This window comes from Amblyraja radiata, chromosome 3, assembly GCF_010909765.2.
Source record: "Amblyraja radiata isolate CabotCenter1 chromosome 3, sAmbRad1.1.pri, whole genome shotgun sequence".
Classification (NCBI taxonomy): Eukaryota; Metazoa; Chordata; class Chondrichthyes; order Rajiformes; family Rajidae; genus Amblyraja; species Amblyraja radiata.
In genome coordinates, this window is record NC_045958.1 from 45,642,509 (window position 1) to 45,660,538 (window position 18,030).

The 18,030-nt window shown below is 41.7% G+C and overlaps 1 long non-coding RNA gene across 1 annotated transcript in view; it reads right to left on the reverse strand.

Moving 5' to 3' along the window:
* Positions 1 to 676: 676 nt before the first annotated feature.
* Positions 677 to 18,030, reverse strand: part of LOC116970989 — a 38,870-nt gene continuing 21,516 nt past the window's right edge. The window contains exons 2-4 of the long non-coding RNA XR_004411376.1: positions 9,684 to 9,760; positions 3,718 to 3,863; positions 677 to 1,281 (exon numbers count right to left, since the gene is read on the reverse strand). This is a non-coding gene — a long non-coding RNA (uncharacterized LOC116970989). The remainder of the gene's footprint in view (positions 1,282 to 3,717; positions 3,864 to 9,683; positions 9,761 to 18,030) is intronic.

Here is an 18,030-nt window from a genome sequence, read left to right on the forward strand (position 1 = left end):
TTCATTAAATACTGACTAGATTTCCAGAAAGCTGAAAAAGGCTCAAAGGAATCTTAAGAGCTTTCAACATGATGAAGTGACTCATGTTGTCACCCTCCCCAAGGTGAGCCCTGTCAACTGAGCTCAGTCAGGTGAACAACAACAAACAGTCCTTTTTAGGGTGGGCACCTATGGATGTCGAACCAGATGGCATCACCCTGCTGCGGACTTCTGATGACTCAAAAGCAAGAAGAAGAACATGATGAACAGTTTGTATAGGGTGAGAGAGGTCAGACCATTTCCTCTTTTAGAAACTCAGTAAAGAAGTGTCATCAATTTCAAATTGTTGCTGTAATCATGAGAAATAGATCTGGAGAGATTTCTCAGTATGTAATATTGTACAATAAAAGCAAAACTAGATGAATATATGAAGTGGAGAAAAATACTGGTTTATGCAGAAAGAGGGAACTGACATTAGATTTTTCTGATCCAGCAATAATCAAGTGGTCATGTGGAGCATAACTCCACTCTCTGATGGTACTAATCTGACATAATAAGATAGTATAGCAACACTTTAAATATTAATAGGCCATAGAACACACAAGGATGCAGGAGTTTTGGAACTGGAATAGAATAGATCTCCAGGCAGCTTGCAAAACTCTGCATGTGTCACTGGAATAAATGCCAGGCAGAAAGGTTAAGAATTTTAGAAGATTTAATGCCTGAAAAATGTACAAAACATGTTTTTAGTGCTGCACAACCTTCAGCAAAATATGATGTAACAGAACATTTGTGAGAATGGAAACTAAATGAATTTACACAATATTTTTTTAATGAAGTGGAACGAATAAAAGCAACAGGATTCAAAAGTAAAGGTGTGTGAATGTCACTAAAATGTCAGGATTGTAATATGTAACATGAATTCACGGGGGGTAATTGTTTCATCAGAATAATTCTGCCATCACGATACTAAATGGCAACAAGGCATCCTTTGCTCACAATTTTAATCTGTTGTCACTTAAAATGATATTTGTTTTGCTGTCAACTACACCTTTGTTATAATTATGACAAATGTATGTTTTCCACAATTATGCAGACATTACATAGGTACAACAAATTGCCACGTAATGATTGATAACTAATTAAGTTGTGTATGCAGGAGCCTTCGATAAACTAAAACCAGCTGGGTTAAATAATGAGACACTGTTGTTTGCTGTTCCTGTCCATGCTGGTGTTGACTCCATGACATTCAGCTGACAGAAATGTGCCAATGACATCAGTCTTCAGACAGTTGCCCACATTCTGAGAACAAAGTATAGAAAGTGACATTTGTAATACAATGTTTTCACAAGGCAGACAACGAATGGGATCTGGAATAGGAAATTATTAAAATACATTATTTATGCTTTGTTTTTGATCAGAAAAACAAAGTTTAACATTAATCAAATTTTCTATGTTCGGTAAAACGAAAGGTTTAGCATTAGCTAGCTTGTAATACTGATTGACATTTTGGAACCCTTCTAAATATTACTGAATATGAAGAACTGATTCAAGGGTAGATGATCAGATTAATATTTAACATGGAATGTTTTACATACAAATATAAACCCATTATTGTGGTGAAAAAAGCTCCAGTATGCAGTATAGTAATGGCCAAAAAAACCCTCAACAACCAACAGGGTAATTTAAAGTGGCAGTGCGTCTGTTTTGTGCAATACCATATTGTGCTCGAGGACCAAAACATTGTGTCCCACAGAACGCTTGTTCTTAGGCAGCTCATTGAATGTCACTTGGATTCCAGTGGCTGGTTGTTGGCCTGGAGGAGGATACTAACGTGAATTCACTTATCTTTCCAGTGAATGTGCATCAGTTTTGTACATTTGGGGCAAATTAATAGAGGGCTATTATTTTGTGGATATTGAGGATAAGGTCTATGCTGTCTCAAACTTCAGTGGTCACTGTTGACTTTAATTAATTAGCTGCGGACTGCAGCTCTGGCCTTGGATCTCGATGGAGGTGATTGGGTTGTAGAGTTTCCTATTAGTTTTGTAGATTAGTCTCAATTAAGTTCAAGCGAATGTCAATGACACAGCCTTGTTTAATGTAGATCTGAACTGAGATTGTATTGGATTTGTTGGTTATGAGCATGGAAACATTTAGGAAGGAAACCAAGTCTGGCTCAATGAGGAATGCAGAAAGCTTGTCTAAAAGCAAGTAAAAATGAGTTGCAACAACAACAGTGCTACGTCTGTCTGTTTGTCTGTCTGTCTGTCTGTCTGTCTGTCTGTCTGTCTGTCTGTCTGTCTGTCTGTCTGTCTGTCTGTCTGTCTGTCTGTCTGTCTGTCCACACCCCACTTCCCTCCCCCCCTCCCCTCCCACACATGAAGAGGATGGGGAGAGAGTGCTCGGGGATGAGGAGAAATGAGCCGCGCCTGCGCTGTTAGGGGCTATGGGTGTGTGGCAGAATATTACATTGGAGAACGATTTGCATTGGGGGAAAGGGTGAGTGGTGGAATATTGCGTTGGGGAATGGGTTGCGTTGGGGGACCAGGCCTCCCATGTGACTGGGACCCAACGGGTTCCACTTAGTCTAGTGAATGCTAAATGGAAGAAACAGCAAGCTGTGGACATAGTTACACTCTACCACAATCAATGACTCAGATCAAAGAATTTCATTCCTGTGACATTCAGACATAAATGGTGATCAAAAATAAAACAATATACAGGTGGAGGAGGGTTCACAAACATTTCATGCTAAATCATATCATAAACCCTGCACATGCATGTAAAATAGAAAACGGAAGTATTTGTAGCCATCTTCAGCCATCTAACAGTTTGCGTGATGTAATTGGCTGTTGCACAGCAATTTTGTGGAGTTGCCCGGACTCCACCCTGGCATTACCGTCACAAACCAAAGCATATAGGTGATATTATGAAACTTTTAAGGTGATGTAGTGATCAAGGTGAAATATTAAGGTGATTGGAAGAATGCAACAAATACATTAAAAACTATGGGTCACAGTCACGATTTGTGAAGTGTCCGCCTACACTCAATTAACAATTAAAGTGATGGAAGGTGTTATTTACATATATTCAAGCAACATGCTCATCTAAGCCTGCCGATTGCTGGACAGTTTGGTTTCTGCCGGAACAACATATATTACGACCTCAGGCCCAAAGAGGTGAATTCCAGACCTGATGTGCCATCCCTAGATGTGAAAGCAGCATTTGTTGAAATGTAAAATCAAAAACCTCAACAAAATGGAAATCAGGGTGCCATTGGAATTGAGGAGTGACAGCTCCACTTAGCAAAATAGAGGATATTTTGATGAAAAATCATTGACCTCAAATGTAAGTAAAACACAAAGTGCTGGAGAAACTCAGCAGTTCAGGCAACGTCTGGAGAGTCCTAAGTAGAAATGTGGCTAAATACGGATTAATAACCTGATTGTTTATTTACTAACATTTGCTGAAAGCAAGAAATTTGTAACACTTGGGACAAAAAGGGTATTTCAGTGTTGTATAATTCTATGTCCCAACAATAGAAATTGAGGTGTTGTGTCCTCTTTGTAGAGTCAAAATCAAATCAAACTGAACTAATTCAGTAGGGAGATGGTGATGTTTTAGATTTGGACTCTTCTTCTTTAGACTGAAGGAGTATCCTGCCTCGATTGTCCATCCTCTCTCCAGGTGCTGCCTGACCTGCTGAGTTCTTCCAGCACATTGTGTTTTACTTACATTTGTGTAACAATATTCCAGCATCTAGTTTCTATTATCCTCAATCGTTAACTTTCTTTCTTTCTCTGCAGTTGCTGATTTTTAAGCAATTCCACCATTCTTTCATTTCAGATTCCCAGCATCTGCAGAGTATTTCCTCTGATTTTCTGAAAAAGAAGATAGTTGTAGTAGTAAAAAAGACACAATCATTTCAGCTCCAAGCCATCATTGTAGAATGAATGATTCTGTGGTCAGCTTTGTAGAAGGTGAAAAATGCATTGGCTTAGTTGGTGACCTTGTCCCATGCAATTGGCACTTATGTCTCACTATCATGAGGTTCTTTGGTCTGCAGCAAGTTACCTATTGCTTCAGCTTCAAGGGGAGCATTTAAACATGGCACATGAGACATATACTGACAGAGACCAATGCAGGTGGCAAGATACAAAACACTCAATGTCGAATTGCTGCGTTTCATTCTTTAAATTGTATTTTAAAAATCCTAAAGATCTATAACAGATCACCCATTTATCATGCATACATGCAAAAATAGCGCAGCAATAAAGCACAACAAGGATGTGGTCAGCTGTTGCATATGGTCAATAGAATCACAACATTTACGCTTAGCTTCTTCATGCGTGCAACAGCAGCCTGAAGCCTGTTATCTGTTCAAAGTTGTTCCATTGCTAGTTGAACAAATCCACTTCAAAGGACTGTTCTGACTCAAAACTTACTTTATCTTTCTGAACTGATGTGATTCACATTAGAGATAGCGTGTGGATTTGAGGTGAGGATGGCAGAAGGAAATGGAGCCCCTATGTGCTGTGCACAATTCAGTTCTAAATGTATTCAACAGCAACAATCCTTATTATTAGAATGTTTTAATGTAGTAAAATCTGCTAAGGTACACAGCAGGAGCAATATCAATCGAGTTTGAAGCTGAACCATGTAAGAAGATATTAAACATAGAAACATAGAAATTAGGTGCAGGAGTAGGCCATTCGGCCCTTCGAGCCTGCACCGCCATTCAATATGATCATGGCTGATCATCCAACTCAGTATCCTGTACCTGCCTTCTCTCCATACCTACTGATCCCTTTAGCCACAAGGGCCACATCTAACTCCCTCTTAAATATAGCCTCAACTACCTTCTGTGGCAGAGAATTCCAGAGATTCACCACTCTTTGTGTGACATTTTTTTTTTCTCATCTCGGTCCTAAAAGATTTCCCCCTTATCCTTCAACTGTGACCCCTTGTCCTGGATTGTTAGAGCTTGATGAAACTTGGTCAAAGAGTATCTTACAGGAGGAAACAAGAGTAGAGAGGGAGGGATACATAGGAAGAGAATTCTGAAACTGAGAACTTTGGAAGCTGAAGTCATGGTCAACAATGGTGGAGCTATTAAATGTGGGGATGACCTCGGGATTAGGGTTAGTGTTTGACATCGGAGAGGTATTTATACTTGGAGGAGATTATGGGGATGGTATGGAGGAAGACTATGGAAGGATTTGAAGATGAAAATCAGCATTTTAAAATCAAAAGATTATTTATCTGGGACCAAGTAAAGGTCAGCAAATGCATAGGTTATCGCTGCAATTAACGATGCATGTTAATACAAGAACAAACGAGCTTTGAACTGATTTAAAATATCATAGTAAATGGAATGAATTCTCATCTTATCAGATTTATAGGTGATGGAAACACAAATCTGAAAAGCATCATATTTTGCTTTAGTTTCTTTCAAAAGATAGAAAGTTTGTGAAGTTTTTACCCTATTTTCTAATATTTGGACATGGATCTCAGTTGGGAAATGTATTTATATTAGCCAAAAGAAAAAATCCTCCATTGAATATAAACTACCCTTATCGGAATAAATTTGAATACTAACAATCTTCGTAAATAACACAGGTTTGAAAGCCAAGACATTTCTTATGCAGAACTGCATCTTTGAAAGAGTATTATACATGCGATACTTCATTTGTCTTTCCAGAAAGGATCTCTCATTAACCAACCCCATCCCTACACTTTGGCACACATTCCAACCAATTTCATAATTTCTCACATATTACTTTTTCTCTGGTTGGTCTAGTAGGCCCCCCCTCGATCATGGCTGACCATGGGTGATGCATCCTAGTTTGCAGGTGATGTGTGGTCGGATGCAAGCCTGGGCGATGTCATATGGAGGACAGGCTGTTGCCCATGCAGCACGTTCCCCCTCTCCACGTCGCCGATCGATCCAAAGGAACAGCAGGGCCGTTACAGTTTGGCACCAGCACCATTGCAGGAGCTGCCAGAGCGAGGTTGTAGTCAACGACGAACTAGCTTAGGGGTTCCGGATTTTCTTGAGGTTTACTCCAGGAGCCTTTTTCATGACTGGATATGGCCACAAGGCAGTGGAGGTTTTAAATCAGAGTTTTTCCTCTCCTAGATGGACTGCCTTCCCAGGCTGACGAGCCCCATCTGCCCGAGACTCATGGGGGCAGGAGCGTCTATCTTACTGTGCAGGTCTATAGCACCTGCCCACTGCCCACATTGGTATTCTCATGAAATCTGACACTGGTTGGTATTCTCATGAAATCTGACACAGTGTGAGAATTCAGGCTTTCAAGGCAAGGCAAGGCAACTTTATTTATATAGCACATTTCATACACGAGGCAGACTCAAAGTGCTTCACATAAAAACATGTCATACAATAAAATGAAATAATAAAATGAAATAAAATAGAACTAAAAGAAAAGAAAAGCAAAATTAAAAATGCATTATAAAAAGTGCAAAAGTTAAAAGTGCAATGTAGTTAAGATTTAGCTGAAAGCTAAAGTAAACATAAAAGTTTTCAGTCTTGTTTTAAAAGTGGTCAAAGTTGAGGCAAGTCTTAAATCTTCAGGAAGTTTATTCCAGCTATTTGTTGCATAGTAACTAAATCCTGCTTTCCCATGTTTTGTATTTACTCTGGGAATCACTAACAGATTGGTTTCAGAAGATCTTAGCAGTCTAGAAGGCTTATATAGTGGAAGCATGTCAGTGATATACTTTGGCCCTAAACCATGTAGTGATTTATAGGTGAGCAGCAGGATTTTAAAATCAATTCTCTAACATACAGGGAGCCAATGTAAGGATTTAAGAATTGGTGTAATGTGTTCAAATTTTTTGGTCTTTGTTAGAACTCTAGCAACAGCGTTCTGAACAAGCTGTAGCTGCCTGACAGTTTTTTTCGGAAGACCTGCAAGGAGACCGTTACAATAATCTAGCCTGCTAGTAATAAAGGCATGTACAAGTTTTTCTAAGTCTTGAGCTGACATGAGTCCTCTTAATTTTGCTACGTTTTTGAGGTGATAGTAGGCCGATTTTGTTACTGATTTGATGTGACTGTCGAAATTTAAATCTGAATCCATAATGACCCCAAGATTTCTGGCTTTGTTTGAAGTTTTCAGGGACAGAGAGTGTAGGTGTTGGGTTACTTTAAGCCTTTCTTTTTTAGCACCAAAAACAATTATCTCTGTTTTGTCCTTATTTAGTTGGAGAAAATTTTGGCACATCCAGTCTTTGACTTGCTCAATGCACTGGCACAGCAGATCTATGGGGCGATAGTCATTTGGTGATAGCGCTACATAGATTTGAGTGTCATCGGCATAGCAGTGGTGGTCAATATTATTATTTCGCATGATTTGCCCTAGTGGGAGCATGTAGATGTTGAATAAAGAGGGCCCTAAGATCGAACCTTGCGGGACTCCACACGTCACGTTGGTTGGTTCTGATACAAAGTCACCAATGGAAACAAAATAGTTCCTATCTTGTAGATATGACCTGAACCAACTTAAGACTGTGCCTGAGAGCCCCACCCATTTTTCCAACCTGTCCAATAGTATTGAGTGATCAACAGTGTCGAATGCAGCACTGAGGTCTAATAGCATTAATATTGAAACTTTGCCAGAGTCTGTGTTAAGACGGATGTCGTTTACAACTTTAATAAGGGCGGTCTCGGTGCTATGAAGAGGTCGAAATCCTGACTGGAAGTTGTCGTAGCAGCCAGTTGAAGCCAGGAAGTGATTAAGTTGCTGGAGGACAACTTTCTCAATGATTTTACTTATGAAAGATAGGTTTGATATTGGTCTATAGTTGTTAATAATAGAGGCATCTAGGCTCCGCTTTTTTAAAAGAGGTTTAATAACTGCAGTTTTCAAGGCTTTTGGGAAATTGCCTGATTGAAGAGAGCTGTTAACTATTTGCAGTATGTCTATTGCTAGGCAGTCAAAAACATTCTTAAAGAAGTTGGTAGGTAAAGCATCAAGTGCAATTTCAGTCTGTGGAAGGAACCCGTGCTGAAACGTCACCCATCTTTTTTCTTCAGAGATGCTGCCTGACCCGTTGAGTTACTCCAGCACTTTGTGTCATTCTTTGGTAAATACCAGTAGCTGCAGTTCCTTCCTACACAACTCTTTTATTTTCCCTTTGCATTTTCCTTTCCCTCTTGGAAGTACAACCTGCCCAACAATTAATATCCTTTGCGTATTTTAATGAGGATCCACTTTCAGGGTTTACTTCTCAGAAGAAATACCTGTGAAATTTACAAACCCACATCTAACCTCCCTTATAGGCAAATGTGTTGGATATAACTGTCCATATTGTTGAGCAGTACTGAGATTTGCAAGAGGTGACTGGCTGCGTGCACCCTTGTGCTTATCCTTTATACCACAGGCTCAATTCACTTGAAGATGTGCCTGTGATCTCATGTCCCAAGTAAATGGCTCTGTTAATAGCATATCCTGAAAAATAATAAGTAAAAGAGCATTTTTTGCTTGGGCTAGACATGTAATATATGTAATATATGTAATATATGTATGTAATATATGTAATATATGTAATGTATGTAATATATATATGTAATGTATGTAATATATGTAATATATCCTTTAATACATATATGTAATATATGTATTAAAGGAGCAATTGAGCTAGACTACTGAAATTCAGTTCTGTCTCAGGGTCCCAATCTAAAACCTTATCTGTCCATTCTCCCTCTACAGATGCTGCCTGACCTGTCGAGTTCCTCCAGCACTATGTCTGTTAGCTCATTAGCTGTTCTCCCGTGATTTTCAACAGTGTGATTTCTCCAAGTAGCTCTGTCGATTGAGGACTGGAGCTACTTTTGAAGAAGGGTCTCAACCCGAAATGTCGCCAATGCCTTCTTTCCATAGATGCTCTCACCCGCTGAGTTTCTCCAGCATTTTGTGTCTACCTTCTGTCAATTGAGGATTATCCTATTAGTTCCTAGCGATTCAATCTATTCTATTAGCAAGCACCTTAAGGTAGTTGCACAAAATTATCCCTGTCGCATAAATTAGAAGAAATAGACATAAGAAAAGGTGACAAGCAAATAAATCAAGGTTTTGAAGGATCTGAAAACCAGCAAACCCAAAATTCGGGTTGAGGTACTCAGGCATGCTTGCCTGTGATGCCTGATGTTGGCACTAACTCTGGCATAATTCATTGGACCAAGAAGCTGATAACATAATATAGCATGTAGGAACAGAAGCAGGACTTTTGCCCCAACATCTGCTCCATCATTCAACAAAATTGTGCTTAACTAAGATCTTTGGCTTTAAGTCCATCTTCTTGCACTATCCAGACCCTCTATTTCCTGAATATCCAGTGCATCACCAAAACCCTCTTTCAGGGTATTGACCAGCAGAAAGCAACTGTTTCCTTATGTTTTCCTATGTAGAAATGTTGCTAAATACGTATTAATAACCCGATTGATTCTTTACTAAAATTAGCTGAAAGCAAGAAATTTGTAACATTTGGGACAAAAGGGATATTTTGGTGGTACATGTGCCTACAGTAGAAATTGAGCCTACAGTAGAAATTGAGGTGTTGTGTCTTTGTAAAGTCAAAATAAAATCAAACTGAACTAATTCAGTAGGGAGATAGTTTGTGAAGAGTTTGGTTCCTCTGATTTCTTAATCACTTCATGCTAACTCGCACACACTCACCAAATGATGTCTTCTCATCCATTTAGCTTCCAAAGTACATGTGGTGCAATGCCTAAGTGAAAGTTGAGCCTCCTTTTCTGAAAGCATATAATTACATGTTTTGGCATTCAAAATGAATTAGCTTTTAATGAGACATGGGTAGTGGCTGAAACCAGCTACATTTAGGATTCCCTGCCATACATTGGGACTGGATGTTTCCTGTAAGAAATGCAGAAGAAGACAAAAAAGCATGAGAAAAGAGGGTGGAATAAAGTAATTCTAGATGAATGAAGAGAAACAGGAGGGATGGGGGAAGATGGGCAGCATTGTGAATGGCAGGGCTGTGGAGACATAAATAGAGTTACTATTCATACCTTGACAAAACTTATAATCTTAACGCTTGTCCTCTATGTTGCAACAATATCCAGAAAGTCACAATTCTGGCATTAACCTCCTTATAAATATCTTCCAACAGCAGTTGTTCAAATGGCTTTCCGCACACAAAATAATGTAATGACAACAAGGAAAAGCAATCTCCCTTCTTCTCTAATATCAAGCTTTGAGCTTCTAAAGCAGCATCAAAAAAAAGTCTGAAGAAGGGTCTCGACCCGAAATGTCACCTATTCGTTTTCTTCAGAGATGCTGCATAAGCCGCTGAGTTACTCCAGCATTTTGTGTCTATCTTTGATGTAAACCAGCATCCACTGTTCCTACACATCAAGAATTTGGCTGATTGTTGATCGGTTTGTTTCTTCAGAAACTTTCCTCTGGCCTTCATTCCTAAGATGCTGGTTGTCTTTAAGTGATAACACTAGCCCAGGATTTCTGGACTCCCTTTCCCCTAACAATGAATAGTGCAGGTAGCTTTGACCGCACATATAGTTCATAATGATGTGGCAGCACCAATTTCATTTTTTGAAACAGATTCAGAAATGATTATGTTGTAATTCTGATAGGCATTTCCAGAAAAATGTGCAACTGTGAAAGCATATTAATTAACTCTAGGTCACATAGACAAAACAGGTAATGATGAGTATATCTGTACTCTTGATTTGAAAATTAGTTTTATTGAAGTTGCAGTCACAAAATTGTACAGCACAGAAATGGACCCTTTGGCTTTTTTTGTCCATCTGCTCTAATCCCCTCATTTACCTGCAATAGAATTGCATCCTTCAATGCCCCATCTGCTCTAATCCCCTCATTTACCTGCAATAGAATTGCATCCTTCAATGCCCCAGCACATGAGACAAAAGTGCCTAACTGAATACTTCTTAAACATGATAATTCCATCTGTTTCCACCCCCTCCCCTGGTAGCGTGTTCTATATACCAACCATTCTTTGTATAAAAAAACGTTTTTCACACATGCCCTTTAAAAATCCTTCCTCTCATCTAAAACCTATACTCTCATGTTGATACCCTACCATAGTAAACAAAAAAATGAACTAACTTGCCTCATCTATGTCTCTCTTAATCTTATATAGGTCTATCAGGTCACTCACCTACCCCAGCCTACATTGCTCCATGGAAAACAAGCCGAGCCTATCCATTATCTTTCCACAAGTAAAGTCCTGCAATTCAGGCAACATCCTGGTCAATCCCCTTCGCACTGTCTCCAATGTAATCATATCCTTCCTGTTCTGTGGCAATCAAAACTGCACACTATGCTCCAAGTGTGGCCAAATCAGTGCTTTGTAAATTTGCAATATGACATCCCAACCCTTATATCGAATTTATGAAGCCAATCGTTCCATATACATTCATCAGCATCCTGTGTTGCTTCTTCAGGGAACTATTGACTTGGACCCAAAGGTCTTTGTGTTCATCGACGTTCCTAGTGCCCTACCATTTGCTGTACATGTTCTACCCTTATTTTATTTCACAAAATGCATCAGCTCACACTTGTCAGGGTTAAATTCCATCTGACAATTCTCAGCCCAAATTTCCATTTGATCCATATCTTGCAGCAGCTTTTCAGACATTATCCACATCACCACCACCAATTATCATGTCACCCACAGACTTACTAATTATACCTCCCACATTCACATCCAAAATCAATGGAATTAAATTTCAAAAGCAGGGAACAATATATGTGTTCCACTGCACTGCCCTATCAGCACATGAGACAAAAGATTAATTAATCTTCTCTTCAAACTAATTTACAGTTGTGTCTATTCTCTTGACATGGTCCAATTCTGTCATTTTCCATTTGGGTTGGCCCCAAATCTACAAGACAGTTTCAGACAGCATGAATATTGAATTCTCTGAAGGTTTTTTATAGACACAGTGCAAACAGTGAACGTGCTGTTATATTCCAAAGTAGTTGCAGAGCAAAGAAACCACACAGCTAACAGATGGCCTAACTTTCAAATACGCTGTCAAACACTTTTGTTTATGAAATAAATGTAGCATATCACAGATGATGAACTGCTTCAACATTTACATTGAGAATCTACACTGTAATTGTAAAAGTAAGTCATAAACATGTCTATAATAATGAAAAAAAATCATCCCTCTTATTCAGATGAACATAAGGTCCTTCATCGATCACGGCAATGATGCAGTGACTTTTCCTTTCTGACTTAAATAAGTGTAACATAATAGCATAAATGTACTATTTGCACAGTGTTCCTGTGTACTCAACATGTTGAGATCACTGGGTGGATTACATAGTCATAGTCATATAGTAATACAGTACAGAAACAGAATCTTCAGCCCACTTTGTCCATGCCAAACAAAGTTCAAAGTTCAAAGGTTATTTAATGGTCACATACACCTAGGTGTAGTGAAATGCTTCTTGCCAATGCAGCACATAAAGAAAGAATACAGACATAACATTAATAAGAGATTTAAACATAAAGAACATCCCCCCACAATGGTTCCCATTATGAGGGAAGCACAATGTCCAGTCCCCAACCCCAGTTCACCCATAGTCGGGCCTATTGAGGCCTCCACAGTTGCCTCTACAGCGGCCCGATGTTCCAGGCCGTTCTCGCCGGGTGATGGTGCTCCGGCGTCGGGAGAATCCTCACAGCGGCTTGGGACACCTGGAACGGCAGCTTCCGTACTGGAGGCCGCGGTTTCCGAAACCAACAGGGCCGCGCCGGATGGAGCTCCACTACTGGCGATCTCATCGAGAGATCCCAGGCTCCCGATGTAAAGTACAGCGCCGCTGCCCGCAGCCGGTCGCTCCACAGTCCCGCAGCTCCGCGATGTTTTTCTCGGCGGCCTTCAGCTCACCGGAGCTCCAGCGCGGCGACCCGGGCAAGGCATCGCCCGCTCCGCTCCGCGTTAGCGCTCCAGTGCTGTGCCGCTGCCGAAGCCATGGTTCTGGGCGGTCCCCGACGGGAAACGCCGCTCCAGGCCCACTGGTAGGCCGCGAGGACGGGTCGAAATTGCAGCCCGGAGAAAAGCCACGTCTCCGAACAGGTAGGGACCCTGAAAGGTAGTTTCCCCCTTCCCCCCCCACCCCCCACATAAAAAAGTCTAGAACTCCAGAAACAAAAACACTTTAACTAACTAAAAATAAAAAAAAAAGATGAGAAGACGGACAGCTGCTGGCTGGGCAGCCATACACAGGACAAGGCTAATCCCATCTGATTGCAATTGACCTAAATCCTAATATTCACTTTCTACCCATTTATCTGCCCAAATCTATATAACATAAAGTCTCATCTTGACCACTTCCTGTCTGCGCTGTATATTGATTTTAGAAAAAACACTACCGTATATCGCTATGATTTTTGGCCATCTTACTCACAGTCCTCCTCCGCTGAGGCAGCCCTGAGGATATTTCCGATCGATTAAAAATTAAAAAGTTTTGAGTGTTTAAAAAATCATGAGATCAGCTGATTGGTCCTCTCGCCTGTCAATCACCACAATGAAGGTAACGCCCCTTCTGGGGGGGGGGGGGGGGGGCGGGGGGAGCAGGACGATAAAACTGCGAGGGAGAGTCCACAACTGTGATTCTAAGCTGTGAATCTACTGAACTGTGAGTCTGCAATGTACTTGCAATAAATGATTTGTTAGCCCTTAATGACAATGCAATGAGTTGTTTGGCAATTTGGTTACCTGCATTCTGCTTGTAATGCTATAAAATTTAATTGGTGGCCTGCACTCTGCTTGAAATCCTATGAAATTGAATGTGGTGGCTTGCACTCTGCTTGAAATCCTATGAAATTGAATGTGCTGGCCTGCACTCTGCCTGAAATGGAATTTCAAGGAATAGCCGTGAGTGAACTGCCAGCCCAACAACCCTGAGTGACTGATCTGCCAGCCCACCAGCCCTGAGTGACTGAGCTCCGAGTCCACCGGCCCTGAATGACTGAGCTGCTAGCCCACCAGCCCTGAGTGACTGAGCTGCCAGCCCACCAGCCCTGAGTGGCTGAACTGCCAGCCCACCAGGCCTGAGTGACTGAGCTGCCAGCCCACCAGGCCTGAGTGACTGAGCTGCCAGCCCACCAGGCCTGAGTGATTGAGCTGCCAGCCTACCAGGCCTGAGTGACTGAGCTGCCAGCCCACCAGGCCTGAGTGACTGAGCTGCCAGCCCAAGAATCCATTTGGCCCACAATGTCCATACTAGCCCTCTGGAAACCAGTCCCTTCGACCCACAACACTCATACTAGCGCTCCAGAAAGCCCTCCCCCACTGGCCACCAATATTCGAATTGGTGGAGAGGTGGAATATTGCGTTGGGGGAACAGCCCTCCTGTGTGAACATGGGTCCCAATGGGTCCCACTTAGTCTTGTGTCTTTAAAAAGTCATATTTATATCCACTTCTATAGCTTCCCATGGCAGCTCATTCCTGATATGAAAGGTTTGCTTCTGAGGACTATGTTAAATCTCTCCCTTCACCACAAGCCTATGCCCTTTAGTTTCAGTACCCCATTCTTGGGGAAACACACGGTAGCATTCACTTTATCCATGCCCCTTGTGATTTTGTGATGCTGCAGGGTGTGATCACCCTGCAGCATCCTACCTTCCAAAGAAAAAATTCCCAGTCTATCCATCCTCTCTCTATATTTCAAACCAGCAAGTCCATGTAACATCATGGTGAATGTGTTTTGCACCTTTCTCAATGCTGCCCCCTGCCCCCCCCCCCCCCCCCACTGATGTCAGGCTCACTGGCCAGTAGTTCCCTGTGTTGTCCTTGCTGCCCTTATTAAATAACAGTACATTAGCCACCCTCCAGTGTACCGGAACTTCACCTGTATTAAAGATATACAAATATCTCTATTTGCAATTTCTTCCCTCGCTTCCCACATTGTCCGAAAATGCATTTGGCCAGGCCCTAGGGATGTATCCACCTCAAAGTGTTTCATAGAGTGAAGAGGGTTTATGCACCGGGAAGGAACATTGAAATTCTTACTTGCGGCCACTTTACAGGCACACTAATGTAACACAACAAATAAATATACAATAATCAATAAAACAGTAAATTATCAATAACACTAGGTCACCAGATAATAGTGCAAACCAAAGACCATAGTGCACTCAAAGCAGACTGGTAGATAGTTGCTGAGATAAGGTTGTTGTTAGGGTTGTGGTGTGTGGTTTAAGAGCCTGATGGGAAGACGCTGTTCTTGAACCTCGAGGTCATGCTTCTCAGCTTCCTGAAAGCTATTGCCCAATGGTAGCAGTGAGTTGAGAGTGTGGCTTTAACTTGTGGCCCAGTCCTATCCTTTGCCATAACTAGTTTAAAACTAATAGAATTATGGTCACTAAGTGCTCTCCCATTGATACTTCAGTAACTTGCCCTCCCCCATTCCTTGGAGGACGTTCAATATTATGCCTTCTTAGTGGGGCCCTGTATGTATTGATTAAGGAAACCTTTTTGGAAACAGTCAAAGGACTTGGACAGGATTAAATTTATTATATGTTTCCTAAAAGGTTTCCTTAATCATTACATACAGGGCCCCACAAGGGAAGACAAACAATGAACACATCTATATATAACTAAAAGTATAATCTTGACCACTTTCTGTCTGCGCTGTATATGGATTTTAGAAAAAACGCTACCATATATCGCTATGATTTATGGCCATCTTACAGTCTTCCTCCGCTGAGGCAACCCCGAGGATCTTTCCGATCGATGAAAAATAAAAAGGTTATGAATGTTTAAATATCTTGAGATCAGCTGATTGGTCCTCTCACCTGTCAATCATCATGATGAAGGTAACAACCCTTCCGGGGGCCAGGAGTATAAAGCTCAAATGGTATGAAATTGCATTTGAATTTGGTGGCCTGCACTCTGCTTGAAATGGTATGAAATTGCATTTGAATTTGGTGGCCTGCACTCTGCTTGAAATGGTTTGAAATTGCATTTGAATTTGGTGGCCTGCACTCTGCTTGAAATGGTATTTCAAAGAATAGCCGTGAGTGAACTGCCAGCCCACCAGCCCTGAGTGACTGATCGGCCAGCCCACCAGGCCTGAGTGACTGAGCTGCCAGCCTACTAGGCCAGAGTGACTGAGCTGCCAGCCCAAGAATCAATTCGACCCACAATGTCCATTCTAGCCCTCTGGAAACCAGTCCCTTCAACCCACAATACCCATACTAGCTCTCCAGTAAGCCCCTTCCCCCCCACTGGCCACCAATATTGGAATTGGTGGAGAGGTGGAATATTGCATTGGGGGACTAGGCCTCCCGTGTGAGAATGGGACCCAACGGGTCCCACTTAGTCTAGTTATTCTTAACTTTGAACTATTTAACTTCAACTCGGGGAAGTTGAAATCTCTCACTAATACCAAATACCAAACTGGTTACCAAACTCGCAGAACTGGGTCTCTGCGCATCCCTCTGCAACTGGATCCTCGACTTCCTCGTCCACAGATCACAGTCTGTTCGTATTGGTGGAAATGTGTCAGCCTCAATAACAATCAGCACGGGAGCACCTCAAGGCTGCGTGCTCAGCCCCCTGCTGTACTCACTCTATACCCATGACTGCGTAGCGAACCACAGTGCGAACTCCATCATCAAGTTCGCTGACGACACCACTATTGTGGGGCGTATCACTGATGGGGATGAGTCTGAGTACAGAAGAGAGATCGAGCAACTGTCCATATGGTGCCAGCGCAATAACCTGGCCCTGAACACCAGCAAAACCAAGGAACTGATTGTGGACTTTGGAAGGAGTAGGAGGGGGACCCACAGCCCCATTTATATCAACGGGTCGATGGTTGAAAGGGTCAAGAACTTCAAATTCCTGGGGGTGCACATCTCTGAAGATCTTTCCTGGTCCGAGAACACTAACGCAATTATCAAAAAAGCTCATCAGCGCCTCTACTTCCTGAGAAGATTACGGAGAGTCGGATTGTCAAGGAAGACTCTCTCTAACTTCTACAGGTGCACAGTCGAGAGCATGCTGACCGGTTGCATCGTGGCTTGGTTCGGCTATTTGAGCGCCCTGGAGAGGAAAAGACTACAAAAAGTAGTAAACACTGCCCAGTCCATCATCGGCTCTGACCTTCCTTCCATCGAGGGGATTTATCGCAGTCGCTGCCTCAAAAAGGCTGGCAGTATCATCAAAGACCCACACCATCCTGGCCACACACTCATCTCCCTGCTACCTTCAGGTAGAAGGTACAGGAGCCTGAAGACTGCAACAACCAGGTTCAGGAATAGCTACTTCCCCTCAGCCATCAGGCTATTAAACCTGGCTCGGACAAAACTCTGATTATTAGCAACCACTTTCTGTTATTTGCACTACCAGTTTATTTATGCATGTGTGTATATATTTATATCATGGTATATGGACACATTTATCTGTTTTGTAGTAAATGCCTACTATTTTCTGTGTGCTTAAGCAAAGCAAGAATTTCATTGTCCTATACAGGGACACATGACAATAAACTCACTTGAACTCACTTGAACTTGAACTTGAACTAATCCTCCCCTACCCCTCCTTTCTTACCTGAATCTCTGCTGTGTCTGTAACATCTATATCCTGGAACATTCAGCTACCACACCTCCTTTTCTTGGTCGTGTTTCACTGTGACTGTAATATCCCAGTTTCCTGAGACATCCAACACCCTGAGATTATCTGCCTTACCTGTTAAGCCTCTTGCAAATAAATAAATGCAATTTAAACCACCAGATTGTCCTCTATGCTGAGATCCAGCACTTCATGTCTGCGAATCATGCTCTGTTTGACTTTGCCATCTTTGGTGACTTTGACCATTAACGTGGCCTCATTTAACTACTGATGCAGTTCCTGGTTGTGAGAGATTTGCATTCCAAACCTGGTCACTGACATTGATTACAAGATAAATACATTTTATGGAACAATTTTGCATGAAGACTTTGTCCTTTTGGAGCCCTGTAAGAATGTTATGCGGTCCTTATAACCACCAGATAAAGGTGCTTAT